Raw genomic sequence first — 13,621 nt, 5'->3', positions numbered from 1 at the left:
TGTTAGTTCAGTGTAGTTACAGTTTTCAGTGTCGAAAGAATTTAGATCATTAGTTCTGTACAGCAGTACCGCCACTCCCTAAACGCGGAGTATGCAGCCTGTGAAATGCTGTCTGTTCACGCTCCAGTTGTCAATAACGCGATCGGCAGAGCAAAAGGCATTTACACTTAACATGGATTTATACAGTTAACCCAACCCTGAAGTAACTGCAATAGTTTCCAGTATCCCTGCGAGGGCACGGGGTAAATGCGTAAATATTGCTAATGACATTCAGGATGCAGGACAAAGCACACTGATATATTGCTGCAGATTTAAATATGTACACTTAAAAACTGATGTCACGAACCCATATTTACAGAATCACCCTGTAAATGACCATCACCATGTCACAGAAAAGCCTGCATTCTCATTAGAGCCAAAACTTAACGTGCTGCCTTAAATTGGAGCTGCAATTTTAATCTTGAAATATCTGCTTGACTTGGTGTTAAATGAAGGCATTACTTGATGTAACTATTCTTTTTTCTTTCTTTCTTTTTTTTTTTTTTTACTGTGCAGAGTGAAGAAAGTGTTTCACTCAGTTAGAAGAGCATGATGCTGCAGCAGTGATGGGCTCGGCTTGAGTGACAATCTGTGATAGCGCACGCAGCTGTGTGAACTTTTGCTGTCATAAAATTCCCATTCAGTAATCTCTATAAATTACACATTAATTAAAATTAAACTCAGTACTGTAACTGCAGGAACACCGCCCATTGTAACTAAGTAAAAGTACATAAATTTTATTAGAAATTTACTTGAGTGAGAGTAAAAATTACGCACTTTTAAACCTACTCTAATGTAATGGAGTAAATGTAGTACGTTACTATCCAACTCTGACCATTATGCTCTGAGCTTTCTTCCGTTTCTGATGACCGATCAGAGCCAAAATTGTAACATTTTTAGCTGCTTCTTTCAATGGATCTATACAAAAACAGTACAATCTAGCTAGATATGAGTACTTTGGAATAAGTTCCACGCAGATTTGAGGAGTAATAAATGCCAAACAGGCAGGAGTGCATATTCTGTGTTTGGACTCATAGCAGCTATTAGGGATGGGCATGAGTACTCGGCTACTCAGATGTGGCAGCAATGATCGATCATGAAAACGATGATCGATGGTGATCACGCATGATGTGACTTTTCACTTAATTCGAAATTCAGTGACAATTACCTGACAACTAAACACAAACGTGTCAAAGAGGGAGCTTATCTTTAATTGTTAAATCTGACATTGATTGTCAGAGATGTCTCATAGCAACCAAACTGAGATATGATGCTGCAATGCTATCATTATGATAATCAAAACAAAGAGAGTGTAATTAACTGTGTTTTGAACACCTCTGTCTGCAAAACATTTGCTAAACATGTTTTATTATTATTTAATGTCAAGACTTTGACTCGTTAATGTATATTATTAAATAAAAGGGAATGTTTGTTACTGACTGTAAACCTCCCTGCCCGAAGTGACATAACACATACACCTGCATCTCAACTAAATGGGAGATGAAGATTTCCACACCAGTTTCCAAGTTAGAAGTCCGACATAAAGTGTCATTCCATTGCATTTTCCCCAGTTGAAAGGTGGAAATTCAGACTCTCCGAGTTGAAAGGAACACTTCATGAATTATCACAGCAACAATACAGAGCATTGCAGCTTTCCCACAGGAGCGAACACTTGGACACACACTGGCAGCCAAAAGTTTGGAATAATGTACAGATTTTGCTCTTATGGAAAGAAATTGGTACTTTTATTCACCAAAGTGGCATTCAGCTGATCATAATGTATAGTCAGGACATTAATTATGTGAAAAGTTACTATTACAATTTGAAAAAAAATGTTCAGAACTTCTTAAACTACTTCAAAGAGTTCACATCAAAAAATCCTCCACGTACAGCAATGACAGGTTTGCAGATCCATGGCATTCTAGCTGTCAGTTTGTCCAGATAATCAGGTGTCATTTCACCCCACACTTCCTGTAGCACTTCTACAGTTTTGTCAGGCACTTGTCTTACGCACCTTACAGTCTAGCTGATCCCACAAAAGCTCAATGGGGTTAAGATCCATAACACTCTTTTCCAATTATCTGTTGTCCAATGTCTGTGTTTCTTTGCCCACTCTAACCTTTTCTATTTGTTTTTCTGTTTCAAAAGTGGCTTATCTTTGCAATTCTTCCCATAAGGCCTATACTCCTGAGTCTTCTCTTTACTGTTGTACATGAAACTGGTGTTGAGCGGGTAGAATTCAATGAAGCTTTCTGCTGAGGCCATGTGAGGTGTGTGTTTCTCAAACTAGAGACTCTGATGTACTTATCCTCTTGTTTAGTTGTACATCTGGCCTTCCACATCTCTTTCTGTTTTTGTTAGAGCCAGTTGTCCTTTGTCTTTGAAGACTGTAGTGTACACCTTTGTATGAAATCTTCAGTTTTTTGGCAATTTCTAGCATTGTATAGCCTTCATTCCTCAAAACAATGATTGACTGACAAGTTTCTAGAGAAAGCTGTTTCTTTTTTGCCATTTTTGACCTAATATTGACCTTAAGACATGCCAGTCTATTGCATACTGTGGCAACTCAAAAACAAACACAATGTTAAGCATCATTTAACGAACCAAATAGCTTTCAACTGTGTTTGATATAATGATACAATTGATATAAATTGATATAATTTTCTAGTACAAGATTAGCAATTTAACATGATTACTCAAGGATAAGGTGTTGGAGTAATGGCTGCTGGAAATGGGGCCTGTCTAGATTTGATCAAAAATGACTTTTTTTCAAATAGTGATGGTGCTGTTTTTTTACATCAGTAATGTCCTGACTATACTTGGTGATCAATTGAAAGACACTTAGGTGAATTAAAGTACCAATTTCCTTCCAAAACAGCAAAATCTGAATATTATTCCAAACTTTTGGCCACCAGTGTATACAGTAGGCAAGTGTTTCAAACAGCTAGACAGAGCACAGCTAAAAGGAACAGAATGCAGTGTCTTCAAAACTGGAAGCGATTTGAAAATAGACTGTTCAGACATTCACAAAATAAACTGGTGTGTGCTTACTAAGATTACTACAATAACCTGAAGGAAGAACAAACAGATGCGTGTTGTGCACATTCTTTCATTGAGTTGGGCAGTGAACCTTCTAATGATTTTGCATTATATTTTGATTATGCAATCTTTTGTACATTTTGTAACAGATTATTTTATAACAGCCTATAAAAATGAATAAACAATACACTGGAACAACAAGATGCAATTCAGCAGCCAAAGACGTTTGTCAGACATGTTATTATACTGTATATACAGTTATGTGCATGTCATTGCCCCTCGAGTACTCGACGAGTAGACAAAATGACCAACAATGCCCATCCCTAGCAGCTATAGGGCTAAAGCTAAATGCACATGCGCTGATCAGTGTGAAAGAATGGGTTTTTTGGATCATTCATTTTTATTTAGTGGTGTTGTTAACAAACAATTATATAATTTATGGCAGAAAATATATATTTGTTAGAAAAGTGACAATACTTACACTGCTTACAATACTTACACTGTAACCATGCATTATAAATATAATTATAATAATTATAATCTGTAATACATTTTATATAATGTTTTGCAATAAAATAGTGTGTCCTCATATGTGGTTTGAGTGGTGTTTCTGAAATTAGTTTTTTTTTTTAAATTTCTGAAATTTCCACTCTTGCACCAATGGAGTTCTGATTTCATCCTGTGGCTACTTTAATAAAATAGAAGTTAAAATGCATTGCATTTTCATTTCAATAAACTTAAGCTTCTATAACTTTTTTTAAATTAACAACTGATTTCACTTGCAAAATAATCTCCCACCTGTCTTTAAAAAGAGTCCATAAATAGGTCGGTAGACCCAGGCATTTAAATCTGAGTATGTCACCCTTGGAACGCCCACTGCTTAAGTTCTGGTGTAGCTTTGCGACATTGGAACAAAAGTTAAAACTTATTTTAAATAATTATTAATAATAGGACTCCAGATAATCTTTCTGCACTGGTTTGGTTCCAATCAGGTGAACTAACTAAGACTAGTTCAAATAGCTGCTAAAAGATGATTTTGTTGATGGCGGCCATGTTTTTCAAGGTATGTGACTGTCCTCATCGACCTTGATGGCACCTTATACACAGACACTGAATGCAAAATTTGAAGTCGATCAGACCAACCGTTCCATAGTTAGATCCATTAAAAAAAATTACTATTATAGCGCCACCAAGAGGTGGAGATGCACGATTGTTTTTGTGTGCCCTTAGAATTTCTCCATAAATATGAGTACCAAATTTGGTGACAATATCAGATTCTGTTCGCATTATAACCATTTTAGTAAAAGGGGAAGGCCCACTAAATACGTTTTGGTGTACCGTTTGATGATAAATTATACAATTTCAAAATTCCTTTAACTTTTCATTTTGGGACTCCAGAGAATCTTTTTGCACTGGTTTGGTTCCAATCGGATAAACGGCCTAGGACTAGTTCGAAAAAGTATTCTTTTAAAATAATCTAAAGTATTTATTGAACATTTTGTTTCACACCAATGTTACTTAAGGCAAACTTGTTCAGAATGAGGAGATCTACAATATGGTATGAATAATGTGTTTCTTTGTGAAACACAGCGGTATATACAATGATTTACATGCATGTAAAATGCGATAGCACCTTCCGGTGGCCAATTTTTTTTCACATTTTGCACAGACCTCTTGGGCCAAGAGACAAATAGGCCTACCAAGTTTAGTTCCAATCAGCCTTATTTAACTCTATATAAAAGCTGCTTAAAGATACAATAAATTACAAGTAAAAATACACATCTGGGATGGTATGAGGGTGAGTAAATTATGTGAGAATTTTCAGATGTTAGACAGAATACTAGCCTAAATCATCTTTACTTTCACTGCATGACACCCCCCCCCCCCCCCCCATATTTTGAAAGGGAATGGTGTCTGAGACTGTCAGTCCCTAACACTCTGTTTAACATCTTTTGGGTTCCACAGAATACAAAAAGTTTAATGGCGTTGGAAGAACATGAGGGTGGGGCACTGATTATATAATATTAATTAAAGGCTGAACTATCACTTTAAGGATGCTTCTCAGATGTGGACGAATCTTTCAATTAGAAGAGAAGTTTGTAAAACTTTTTCTAGTAATTATTATGGTGAAAAACGTGAACAATGTCACACAGTCCCAAATTATATATAAAGTTTAATTATACACTGAAGCACGATCATGCTTTATTCATGCCTTCTGTCATTATTTCACAGCTTTTTATGTGCTGCGTGAATTTAGTTCAATGTAGTTCCAGCATTGTCAGTGTCGAAAGAATTAAGATAATTCGTTTTGTACACTAAGGGTAAATTGCACCATATCTCTGTGTTTGGAAGCGTGTTGTCCATAAGGCAAAGCTGCTTGCATCTGTCAAACGCTATGCACGCACCAACTTTGCACATGCAGAAATGCTCACAATCGCAATAGGAAGGGCAAAACATTTGCACAACGCGGATGTTTACAAAGATTTATACAGTAGGCACTGATATGTTGCAGCACTGATATAAAAATGTAAACTGAGGTCGTAAGAGCCCATAGTTACAGATTCACGCTGAAAATGAATGAGCATCACCCTGACACAGACAAACCCACATTATCTCAATCTCTAAAACTTAGTTCACCGTGTTTTAAGTTGGAGCTGCAAATTTAATCTTGAAATATATCCTTGTCTTGGCATTGTGTGGAGTGAAGAAATGTTTTGTGCGCTTACTGCTGTAGTTTTGAACCGACTCAAGTGACAGTGTGCAGCAGCTGTGAAGTTCGCTGTCGTAAGAGTCCCATTCAAAAATCTCAATAAATTACGCATTTATTTACACATTAAATTAAAACCAGTAATGTAACGACAGGAATGCTACCGATTGTAACAAAGTGAAAGTAAAAAAATGTCATCAAATTTACTTGAGTAAGATTGAAAAGTACTGTTGGGCCTCATGCATTCAGATAGAAAACAAAGGTAGGCCTAACTCAGTCGTAAAACCTGACTGAGGCCCACAAACAGTCATAAATCTTACTGATAAGAAACGTGCCAAAATCAAACAAAGGGAGTCCAAAACAGACTACAAATCCCATGAAGCCTTGCTCACTAAAGGATCGAACTCTCAACTCCTATTGGATGAGGCACACAACAGAACGGTCCTCAACCATGACGTCATCGAGAGTAGAAATAACTCTGAGACCCTTCCGGTCATTGCTTCCAGCAACTTTGCTCGCCGTGTGTAGCTCATCATTGCTCTCAGGTGTAGCCTTGTGGCACAAGGAAGTATCATCTGACTTGAAACTGTGGCCGTACAATCTCCATCTCGCTGGACGAGTTGAGATTACTCTGTGTTCCACCGAACACTCGGATTCGAAGGAGACCGCCGAGCAATCCGCATCTTCATCTGTTTGCCTGCAGAAATGAAGAGAAAAGATTTCTCTTCCCTCTTCAATCAAGTCGACGTCGCTGATTTCTCCGCCAACCCGCCGAGAATTAGCAGCCGTACCGCCTGCCGACAGAGCGAGGAAATGGCCTCCCGTCTTCACCAGAGCCTCGAGGAACCAAGTTGGAGTTAAAGGACGGATAAACACACATTCTGCCTGCATCCTCATATGATTCAAGTAAGAGGTTTACGTCTGGGCAGAGATAGAATATTATAGTGTGTTATTCTTGTGTATCAAGGTTATTGCTTGTACAGTTTACGGACCGCCGAGTCCGCTCATTGCTGCTAATAATACTCAAGGTATTACTGTAATGTACTGTTATCACGAATGAGATCTTCTGTGTTGTAGTCCAACCATGTTGGACTGTTGTGTATTTCCACCATCGTGGGTGAGACCGGCACACTGAGTTTATCCATTAAAGAACCAAAGACCGCGGGACGGTTTACGAGTGTTCACCGCGTCTCTGAGTGATAAACTAACAGCTGCTTTCTCTGCCACGATCGCGAAACCGGCTTTGGTGCCGCCACTTTATTCTCTCTCTCTTTCTCTCATACTAACCACACACACACACACACACACACACACACACACACACGACCCCTCACAAACATTCTCGCACACACTTTTGGCTAGTAGATAACTTCGTGATAAAGCTCAGCTTTGTCCCTAAGTTACCGTACAAGCGGTAAACAGGCAGATGCCATTAACCGGCTTCTCTCTGCCCACATTCGCGGCCATATTCTCTGGCCGGAAATCTCAAATGACATACTCTCCACGAGAGTCACGTCCACCATTTTGTGTACATCACTTCACTTCACACATACACACACACACACACACACACACACACACACACACACACACTACCTTCCTCTCAAGTGTTATAGGCTTATTTTGGTTACCATATCTAATCATGTCACTGTTTAGTTTGTAGTTGTAAGTCGGAAGTTTATTGACTGCATTGTATTGATTATTAATTGATATTACTGCATAAATAAACTTAGTTATATTTCAAAGAGAAGTTTTGGTTTGTTTTGCATACACCTGTTTCAAATGCTGGCAGGGGATGTCAGTGCTCGGATTCAAGCCTTCATTGTTTCCTTTTGAATGTCAATATTCTTAAGAGAACAATCTAATATTGAGACTGTTATACTGTCAGGTTATTAGTCCCTGATTCCAGGGTGGTGCCCCGGTGATATTAATCCTTATTAATATTCTATTGATTTTGATAATTGATAATTATCTTTGATGATTGTTGAATTTGAAGGATCAATAAGCTAGTGTTAATTCTAATCAATGTTCCATTGATTTGAATAATTAATGATTATCTTTGATAATAATTAATATTCTATTGAATTTGATGGTTATCTTTGATTGTTGATGTGCAGGATTAAAAGAACTAACATTGATTCAAATCAATGTTCTATTGATTTTAATAATTAATGATTATCTTTGATAATTATTAATTATTGCTAATAACCAAACCCGCTCCTGAAAGTAGCACACTACATTTACTGGTGCCCCGTATGAGGCTTTAATGAGTTAGATTCTATTATTTAATTTCAATATTAATGAATAACTAAAGAAATAATTATTAATTATTTCTGATAGTAACACTGATCTAAACAACCAGTAGAACCTACAGTACCCACCATAAAACATACTCACAAAAGTAAATTTTTTCCAAAAAGTTACTCAAGTAAATGTAATGGAATAAATGTAGCGTGTTACTACCCACCTCTGACTTTCAGTGCTTTGGCCCTGAGAAGCCACTTGCCTCAACAAAATAAAATAAAATAAGCTATTTTACCCCCTGTGTGGTGGATTTATTGGCATAGAAATCATAAGCAGTTAATTAACAGTTAAGTATAATTTTATTTACAGATCTGCTTCTGAGTCAAACCTGGCAGCATCAAATCTATATGAATGCATCATATCTAACAATAATTCAGTGAAGACTTGTAAACAACAGAGAAAAGTACTTTTTACCTCTAATAATGTTTTGCTTGTATCTGCATTAGCTGTGCATGTATATTTAGTAATTATAATTATAGTTGTTAAAAAGCTCTTCATTCATAGAATGTAACATCCACAACGGGCAATTAGGCAAAGAAATGTGTGATACAGCAGTTTTCTTCAGGATCAAAGCACATGTTTAATTTTTTCAGGCAGCATGAAGTGGTGTAGTTCCAACAATTTACTGTGATTAAACCCTTTGGCCTTTAGTTTCATGAAAAAATTATCACAAAAAAAATTAACTGATTATAGCTGGTTACCAGCATTTAAAAATAAAGTTTTCACTCTGGAACAATTTAAAATCGCTTTGTTCCAGTTTTCGGTTATGTTCTGCTAAAATTTTAGTTCGTTTTCAGTTTTTGTTTTCGTTCCTTGAACCATTTGTAGTCCCTGATACTTAGGTACACCTGTACACCTACATATTCATGTGATTATCTAATCAGCCAATCATGTGGCAGCAGTGCAGTGCATAAAATTATGCAGATACGGGTCAGGAGCTTCAGTTAATGTTCACATCAACCATCACAATGGGGGAAATATGATCTCCGTGATTTCAACCGTGGCATGAAAAAACATCCAGTGAGCGGCAGTTCTGTGGATGGAAACGCCTTGTTAATGAGAGAGGTCAATGGACAATGGCCAGACTGGTTCGAGCTGACAGAAAGGCTAGAGTAACTTGGATAACCCCCTCTGTACAATTGTAGTGAGCAGAATAGCATCTCAGAATGAACAACATGTCGAACAGAAAGCTGAGCTTGCAGTGGGCCTACCATTTGTGTACCTCAGAAGAAATCGAGATTCATCTGACCAGGCTCTGTTTTTCCAGTCTTCAACTGCCCAGTTTTGGTGAGCCTGTGCCCACTGCAGCCTCAGCTATCTGTTCTTGGCTGACAGAAGTGGAACCCGACGTGGTCTTCCCCTGTTGTAGCCCATTTGCCTCAAGGTTCGATGTGTTGTGCATTCTGAGATGCTATTCTGCTCACTACAATTGTACAGAGGTGTTATCTGGTTTACCGTAGCCTTTCTGTAAGCTCAAACCATTCTGGCAATTCTCTGTTTGTAAAAAATGTGTTTCCTTCCTCAGAACTGCCGTTCACTGGATGTTTTTTGTTTTTGGGACCATTTTGAGGAAACTCTAGAGACTGCTGTGCATGAAAATCTCAGGAGATCAGCAGTTACAGAAATACTCAAACCAGCCCATCTAGCACCAACAATCATACCACGGTCAAAATCACTGAGATAAAAATATTTCCCCATTCTGATGGTTGATGTGAACATTTACTGAAGCTACTGATCTGTAACTGCATGATTTTATGAATTGCACTGCTGCCACATGATTTGCTGATTAGATAATCACATGAATAAGTAGGTGTACAAGTGTACCTATTAAAGTGCTCAGTAAGTGTATGTCTCTAAAATTATAATCTGATTACTGATTACTTCATGTGAAAATTAATCATATTACTATACTGTATTTTTAAGTTACTTTTTAAAATACGTTTCACAGAAAGGTTTATTTTTCTGCTCAATTTAAAATGTCTATATTTCCGTGTTTATTTACCATCATCCCTTCAGATGTCACAGAAACAAACGCATACATATTGGGAAACTGCAGCCAAATGTGTAATACAGCACGTAATTTTGGCTTGCAAAAAGGGTTCCATGGTCACGTAATTTCATGAGATAAGGCTGAATATTCTTTATAAATTAGCAAACCAAAAAAAAAAAAAAAAAAATTTTAATGAATACAAACCAACATTTGGTTGCAAACTAGCAAGCTCCAAGTGAGTTATAACTTAATTTTCACTAAATTAGCAACTCTGTTACATATTGTCTTTTTTTAATTATTATTATTATTTTTTTATTATTATTATTTGTTTAGTTAATGTTTATTGTTTAACCAATCACACATCAGGTTTTTTAACTAAGCACCTCCCTTCACAGACCGTTTTCTGAAAAAGAACAACTTCATTTTCAAGTGCTTTGAGTCTCAAGACCTGCTGTCTACCCTATTTCTGTAAAGTTCCATAGTATATTGTGTTGAGTTATCACTCTAGTTTTGTTATTTTATTTTATTTTTTTATGTAGGTTGCACGAGCCAAGACCTTGCTGTTCTGTCAGACGCAATCTTCTAATGGGTATGTGACATTTTAGAGGCCTTTGTGCTCTAAAATTGCTCCAATCAGCAGATCAAACACAGGCGTTCCAGTCTCTGTCAAAATTGACTGCTGAGTAAACATCTTGTCACAGTTCATTTGAAATGCCTCGAAAGGCATAGTTCACCCAAAATTCAATATTCTATGTGACACCCTCATGTTGTTCCAAACCCAAATGAGTTTCTTCCATGGAAAACAAAAGATGTAAGAATGGCAGCCTCCGTCTCTGTCATTGCAGGGAAAGAAAGATGCAATGAAAGTGAATGGTGACTGAGACTATCAAACTGCCTAACATCTCCTTTTGTGTTCCAAGGAAGAAAGTCTCATAGGTTTGGAACAAAATTGGGGTGTGCAAATGACCATTTTCATTTTTGTGTCAGCTGTTCTTTTAACACTATTGCAAATAAAGTAACCTTGTCCCCACCCCCAGGGATGCTATACAGTATTTAGGTTCAGTGTTTCCATGTCTTCATCAGGTCCACAAAATCCCTCCCTGACACTCTGAGCAAAATTCCTGTGAAGGTTAGCCAGAATATGTGATGGACTCTTTATTTGCATACATTTTGAATTTTACACACATTAGACGGTGCACATTGCAAAAATAATGTCCTATAAACATGGTTGTTTGCAGAAGAAGACACGTGTGCTGCGTTCAGATGAAATGTTCCTCCGCAGAGAAACACCTCACACGACCTACACCAGGAGGAAGCCCAGAGCCAAGAGCAAACTCAGGGGTATCATCCATCAGTTTCTCCTCATGCAGGATGGCATCGCTTTACAAATCTTACAGAAATGCTGTTAACAACTTTCATTTTGTAACTTTAAAAAAATTTTTGTTTTTTTGCTTTTGTTCCACAGTTCTTCCTCTGTCCTCACCCAGCAGTACTGAGGAATTCTCCAAGGTACAGTGTTGCTCTGTTATCTAAACCACAAATTAAAACACCAAGTGAGAGCTGTTCTTACATAAAAGATTGCTTTGAAAAACTATTGAAGCCTTTTGCCAAATATACTAGCAGTGAAAAGTTTGAACAAACTTGATGGATTTTTTTCTAATGATCTAAATAAATTACGTTGACAAGAATAAATTGTGCTTATGTATTAAAGGAATATTTGGGGTTCAATACAAGTTAGGTCAAGCAGCATTTGTGGATGCATTTTTATTACAACAAAAAATAACTTCCCCTTATTTATTAAAGCAGTCACAGTAAGGCACTTACAATGGAAGTGAATGAGGCCAGTCCAAAAACACTAACATATTGTTTCAAAAGTACAGCCACAAGATGCTAACAATATTTTTGTTAACATAATTTTAATGAAATAGGATTGCTTACTAACCTTTTCTGTGTAAAATTATATCCAATACTGGGATTACAGAGCTTTGTTGTCATAATGAAGTTGTAATATTGGATATAACTTCACACAGATTAGGTTAGTATCATGGAGTATTGAGGACTCTTTTTCCCTCTCAGTAAGAAAACTCTCGAAGTTAGGAGTTCCAGATGTCAAAGGTTAGAGTTTATTGAGCAAACCAACAAACCCGAGATGCCAGCTGAGATCTGACTCTCTCGGTCCAGACTCTCATTCTTATACAGTTTATCTTGCATTACCTCATACACACGCCCATCTTATTATTTTTTGTAGTCATTGGGTACCGTCCACCACCATTATTTCACAGAGCCTCTGACTTCTTTTTAATGGTGGAAACCTGGTTTTTAGTCCATTAAAAAAAATAACAAAAATTGTTTAATTCATTTATTATGAAAGTATACATTTTGAGTAAATAGAATATAACAGTCTGAGCATAATACAGTCACTTTGACCATTGGCTGTGTTAATCTTTAACTATTAGCTGTGTCTCTCAGTGTTTTAGGAATGCATTGTACCATTGTTTTTACCACAGCTGAGTGCACTGTGTGTTTCTTGCAGCCTAAGCACTTTGGGCCTCATATTCTCTCTCCTGGATCACATAATGCCCAGGCTATTCTATATAAGTACTTTTCTTATGTTTGATATCTAAAAATACAATATGATATAGAAAAATATACTATATTAGCAAGTGATTTTATAACACTAAAATCACTTTAATTGTAAGTGCCTTGCTGTAACCACAATTTGTGCTTTTTTTAAATAAAGGAGGGTTTTTATGTGTGTAAATTAAGATTATACCACAAATACTGTAGATTGAGTTTAACTTGTATTGAATCTGGATATTCCTTTTAATGTCTTTACAAAACTGATTTTATTTAAATCTTGAGTTGCAGTCTGTCAACAAATGTCCAGCATACATTGGAACTTCAATATTCTTCAAAAAGCATCCCAGGATGCACCTCCATGAAGTTTTTATTAAATATTTACATAATTCACGTACTTTTGTGCGTTTATAGTTTTGGTGACTTTATTGTTATCCTAAAATATACAAGATAGGCATAATAAAGAATGAGTAGTTGTATCCAATCTTTTGAGAGGTTTTCTAACACTATGCAGGGTGTTTTCAAATTATGATGTAAGAATAACTTGTTCTGAAAGTGTGGTTTTTGTTTAATGGATTTTCTCCTAGTTTTCAACACCCAAACACAGACTTCGTTTGAAAAGTGATGAATGGCAGCCCCAAGTCAAATTGAGATCACTGAATGTTGAGTCATCCCATTTCACTTCTGATTCAGGTCAGTTAACATCCTCTGATGAATGACACCAAACTTACAGGATAAAACATTTGAAGGTAAAGTGATATCGCTAGCCCTTTTTATATTTGATCATGTGCAGGATATGGGTTATAGATATCTACAATTAATTTTTTTCTAATTAATGTTAATTCCTGATATCAGCAATGGAATTATTATTAGTGAAAATGCTAACTGTTGATTCAGTCCTGTTCAAAACACAATTTCAAATATAAATTTCTTGTTGAAATTCCAATTTCACATATCAGCAGTGT

At 36.6% G+C, this 13,621-nt stretch overlaps 1 pseudogene; it reads left to right on the top strand.

Annotated features, from left to right (window-relative positions):
• LOC127434202 (synaptonemal complex protein 2-like) overlaps positions 1–13,621 on the top strand; it is an 88,465-nt pseudogene that overhangs the window by 30,231 nt on the left and 44,613 nt on the right.

Source organism: Myxocyprinus asiaticus, chromosome 44, assembly GCF_019703515.2.
Source record: "Myxocyprinus asiaticus isolate MX2 ecotype Aquarium Trade chromosome 44, UBuf_Myxa_2, whole genome shotgun sequence".
Taxonomy (NCBI): Eukaryota; Metazoa; Chordata; class Actinopteri; order Cypriniformes; family Catostomidae; genus Myxocyprinus; species Myxocyprinus asiaticus.
This window is presented reverse-complemented; position numbering and strand designations above follow the sequence as displayed.